We start from the raw sequence: 6,000 nt of genomic DNA on the forward strand, positions 1-6,000 counted from the left end.
AAATCATTCAAAATGCAAACAAAAACAAGTCTGCTCATGTGACACTTTGAAAGAATTTAATGCATCTCTTAGTCTTGAAAATGAAAAGCTCTCTAAGGAATACATAAATTACAAAGAATCTTCTCAAAAGGAAGTTGGAAGCTTGAAAAGTCAAATAATCGAAATATTTCAAGAAAACTCTACATTGAAAAAGAAGGTGGAAGATCAAAACAATACTATTTATAAATTTACAAATGGCAAAGAAAATTTGATAAGTTACTTGGAGCTCCAAGGTTTGGAATTTTCAAAGAAGGATTAGGATACGGCCTATCATCTTCAGAATCAATAGGATTTCCAAATCTTTATGCTAAAAGGAGGTCTGCATCAAAGAAAAGCCCTGCACCTAAACAAAATGCCTCACATGTTAATAAAGTTTGTCTGTATTGTGAAAGAAAAGGTCATGTACGATTTACTTGTCCCTTCAGGGGAAATAGAGAAAAGAACATGAACTACAAATGGGTGATTAAGAACACTAACCCCATAGGACCCAAGAAAATGTGGGTGCCAAAACAAGTCACTTAATGTTGTGTGCAAGTATGTTTGAAGACCGACTCCACAAGAAACAAATGGTTTCTTGATAGTGGATGTTCAAGACACATGATGGGAGATGCAAGCAAATTTCTCTCTCTCACCTACAAAAAGGAAGGGCTAGTCATGTTTGGAGACAATGCCAAAGGAAGAATCATCGATAAAGGTAAAATAGGTAATTCATCCTTGGCTATTGAAAATGTTGCTCTTGTAGATACTCTCAAACACAACTTATTAAGCATTAGTCAATTGTGTGATAAAGGATTAAACATTACTTTTCAATCCACCAAATGCTTAGTAAATGATTTAAATGGAAAAACCATCCTCATAGGGAAACACAATTCCAACATATACACAATTGAGTTTGATGATATCAAAACTTGTAACATTAAATGTTTGGAAGTTACAAATGAAAATTGTAGGTTATCGCATAGGAGACTAGGTCATGTAAGCATGAATCTACTTCATAAACTAAAGAACTAGTAAATGGCCTACCAAAAGACAATTATGTGAAAGACAAAATATGTGATGCATGTCAATATGGAAAACAAGTTAAGACCTCTTTCAAAACTAAGAAAGTGATTTCTACCTCAAGACCCTTAGAGTTAATTCATCTTGATTTATTTGGCCCTAATGACATAGCTAGTATTAGTGGAAAGCTGTATGCATTTGTTATAGTGGATGACTTCTCAATATTTTCATGGGTAATTTTTCTTGCTAACAAAAGTGACACCTGTAATGCATTCATCCATTTTTGTGGAAAAATCCAAAATGAAAAGGGAATGTCAATTGTATACATTAGGAGTGATAGAGGGAGAGAATTTAGAAACAAATAACTAGAAGACTTTTGCAACGAGAATGGCTATTCACACAACTTCTCTGCACCAAAAACTCCACAACAAAATGGAGTAGATGAAAGAAAAAATTGAACACTCCAAGAAATGACTAAGACAATGCTCAACGAGCATAACTTGCCAAAATACTTCTGGGCAAAAGTCGTCAGCACAACTTGCTATGTTAGTAACCGAGTTATCATTAGATCCAAGCTAGGAAAAACCCCATATGAGATATGGAAGGGTAGAAAACCTAACATTTCACACTTTAAGGTTTTTGGATGTAAGTGTTTCATATTAAAACGATAGGGACCATTTGGCGAAATTTGATTCAAAATCCGATGAGGGAATTTTTATAGGATATGCCATGAATAGCAAAGCATATAGGGTATTCAACAAAAGAATGCAAACTGTTCAAGAATCAACCTAGTTGTGTTTGATGAAACAAACCCTCACGCACCCAAAACTCCTGTTGAGATAAATGAAGACAATCAAGTCACCACATTTAGAATTGAAAGAGAATTGGAACAACTTAAGTTAAACAATGATTAGGATACAAACTGTCAAGATGTAAACATTGATCATCTAGAATCATCTCCTCAAAAGCCTAATCAACTAGAAGACGAAGAGAGAATCATGAACTACCTAAAGCTTGGAAGTTTGTAAAAAATCACCCAATTGATCTTATCATAGGTAGTCCATCCCAAGGAGTTAGCACCAGATCTCATCTAAGAAGTGGATGTAATCATATCGCCTTCGTATCTCATCTAGAACCAAAAAACTTTGAAGAGGCTGAAAATGATGAAAACTGGATAAATGTCATGCAAGAAGAACTAGATCAATTTGAAAGAAACAAAGTATGACACTTAGTTCCTAAACCCAAAAATGCTATGACAATTGGCACCAAATGGGTGTTTGGGAATAAGAAAGATGAAGATGGGAACATTGTTAGAAACAAAGCCAGATTGGTAGCCCAAGGGTGTAACCAACAAGAAGGTATTGACTATGATGAAACTTATGCCCCTATGGTAAGACTATAAGCCATTAGGATGCTCCTTGCCTTTGCTTGCTACAAAAAATTTAAGTTATTTCAAATGGATGTTAAAAGCGCATTTTATATGGATACATAAATGAAGAAGTATATGTCAAGCAACCTCTAGGATTTGAGAGCCACACTCATCCCGATTACGTATACAAACTCTCAAAAGCCCTTTACAGACTCAAGTAAGCACCAAGAGTATGGTATGAGCGCTTAAGCAAATTTCTCCTAGAAAATGGGTTCACAAGAGGAAAATTCGATACTACTCTTTTCTTAAAACATAAGGAAAATGATATGCTTATCATACAAATTTATGTGGATGATATCATTTTCGGTGCCACAAATGAAACCTTGTGTCAAGATTTTGCTCAAACTATGCTGGAAACATTTGACATGAGTATGATGGGTGAGCTAACCTTCTTCCTAGGATTACAAATTAAACAAATGAAACGTGGAATCTTCATAAATTAAGCCAAATAAGTTAAGGTCATGTTAAAGAAATTCAACCTTGAAATGGGTAAGTCTAAAGTAATTCCTATGAGCATCACAACAAAGCTTGATGCTGATGAAAAAGAGAAAAATGTTGACCAAAAACTCTATTGTGGAATGATCGGTAGTTTATTGTATCTCACTTCTAGTAGGCCTGATATAATGTTCAGTGTTTGTCTATGCACTAAATTTCAAGCTTGTCCCAAAGATTCTCATCTTCATGTAGTCAAAAGAATCTTTAAATACTTAGCAGGCACCCATGACTTAGGACTTTTCTATCCTAAAAATGCTCCATTTGACCTCACATGCTACCTTGATGCTGACTACGGTGGTTGTAAACCAATAGAAAAAGCACTAGTGGAACATGTCATTTCCTTGGACACTCTCTTGTGTCCTAGTTTTGCAAAAAACAAACCTCTGTAGCTCTCTCCACCACCGAGGCTGAGTATATTGCAGCCGGTAGCTGTTATGCACAAGCCTTATATATGAAACAACAGCTTGAGGACTTTCAAATCTTAGTTAAGGGTACTCCAATCCATTGTGACAATACTAGTACCATCAACATCTCAAAGAATTCTTGCCTCCATTCTAGAATTAAGCATATTGAAAATTAGGCACCACTTCATTCGAGACCATGTTCAAAAGGGAGACGTTGAGTTGGTTTATGTTCCTACTGAAAATCAACTCGCCGACATTCTAACTAAACCACTCAATGAAGAAAGATTCCATAAAATCTAGCATGCCCTAGGCATGTGTACTCCTTCAGACATATCATAGGATCCTTATATTGGTACTTACTTCATTATTTAGCTCATCCTTCACTTAACTGAATTTCTCTCTTCCTGCTCTCTTCGACGAACACAAGGTATTCATCACCGAGAAGTCTATAGTATTCGTCGACGAATAAAGGGTATTCGTTCCAAGAAATTTTAGTATTCATCAACGAACACAAGGGTCTCGTCATCGAATTTGCCTTAATTTCGTTGACGAACATAAGGCCTCATTGACGAAATCTTTCAGGATAATTAATCTTCCCGCTCGAACAAACCCTTCTCTTTACAAACCCTAGCTATCCCTTTCGCTCCTCTCCTTCCTTTTCGCACTCTGACCCTCTACCTCACTCCATCTTTGTTCCACGTGCCTATTGTCCCTCTTTCCTAGCTCTCTCTTCTCCTAGCTCTCTCTTTCCCCTTCATCCTTCCATGGCTCCTAGACCGAAGTGCCGCAACCTTCAAACCAAGGCTGGCAAAGGCTCCACTCTTCGCCCTACCACCAGTCCTTCTCCGCTTGCCCCCGCAAACTCTGACTCCCGTTTCGTCTCTCCCGAGGTTGCCTACCGCTATCAGAACAATATTCACAAGTGGCACATCGTCTACGGGAAAATTATGCCTTCCAATTTTCTTCAACTCCATTTTCCCACTCTCCTCTCCAAAATCAAAGCCATCGGGTGGGATGCTCTATTTGACCTTGATGAGCTTGTTTATGAGGACCTCGTTAATGAATTTTATGCCAATTTTGTTCCCTCGCATCTCGACATTGCTGCATACTCCACCGTTCGCGGGACAGTCATTCGCCTCTCCGAGGACACCTTCTCTGTTGTGCTTGGTTGCACCCATTATCCACTCCAAGGTCTCCCCAAATCTTCTTGGCCCACAAGGTTTGACTGGATCGATTCGAATGCCGCACTTAAGCTCATCACTTGTAACCCTCGCATTCCCGCTATTACTCGCCCCAAATCCAAGGACCTCACCATTGAATTTAGGGTCCTCCACTACATAATTACCCACAATTTCTGCCCTCGCACTGGTGGACAGGATTGGGTCACCCTAGGCGATATTTTCAGCATGTATTGCCTCTGGGTTGGGCGTGGTATTTACCTCTCCTCCATCATTGTTCAGAATATGGAGGAAAGCCTCAAAAAGCAGCGGGTTTCTCTTCCTTATGGTCGTCTCCTCATGACCTTTTTCAATCACTTTGAGCTCATTCGTGCCAGCTTACCCTTCATTCATCCTACGCCCGAGGACATATACACTGAGGCGACCCTTTGACGACTGCATTTTGAAAAGGACGAAGAAACCAACACTTGGGTCAAAGCCCACGAGCAGGGTCATATTTCAGTCGATGAAGTTGAGGCCGCCATGGAGGAAGAAGAAGAAGGAGGCGAAGATGAGGATACTTCTTATGGTCATATCATAGAGCGCCTCGACGAACTTCAGCACACCATGATGCAGTCTGAAATACGGCATCGTAATCATTTCGATTCGCTTGATGCCTCCCTGGCTCATTAAGAAAACTCCAACCGCGCTCGGTTTGATGCCATTTACGCTTCTTTCACCACCCTCTTTGACCGTCTCGGTCACTCGCGCGAGTAGTCGTTTGTTTCCGTTTTCCCCCAATTTTGATTATGGCAAAGGGGGAGAAATAGATATAGGTTTCTATTTGGATGTATTTCCAGTTGATATAGTAGCTTTGTAATCACTACACGCAATGTAGAAATTTAGTACTGAGATTATTGTACTTAGCAAGCATTGAAACTTTTTGCTCTATCTGTGTACAAACATACTTGAATGGTTGATATACTGGACTGTTACATTTTATGCAGGATTACTTGGGAAATCTCTTACTTAAAGACGACATGCTGCCGAAAATTTAAATAAAATCTTCATTCATATAATGCAAACATTAAGGGGGAAAATTTTATTTAAACTCTAAACCTATTCATTTAGTAAGGGGGAGCATATATCTTTCAAAGAGAACACTAATGGATTGCCATCATCAAAAAGGGGGAGAATGTTAGACCAAGTAGTTAAGGGTCTTTCATTCCTACTATGTTTTGATGACAACAACCCATTAACAGTTCTTTAAGGCTACTAACCTTTTTCTCTAAGTCATGATCAGCTGCACAGAACGGCACCAGAACCAACAAGTTTCAAATCAGTCAGAAGCAATTCGTGACATGACCAAAAGTACAGCCACTCAAAGCATTCATGGACTCTACACAATATACAAGTGGTCTAAAGGATGAGTGTGAAAGTGAGAGAGACTATTTTGTAAATCCCTTGTATATGGAGT

Source organism: Malania oleifera, chromosome 3, assembly GCF_029873635.1.
Source record: "Malania oleifera isolate guangnan ecotype guangnan chromosome 3, ASM2987363v1, whole genome shotgun sequence".
Taxonomy (NCBI): Eukaryota; Viridiplantae; Streptophyta; class Magnoliopsida; order Santalales; family Ximeniaceae; genus Malania; species Malania oleifera.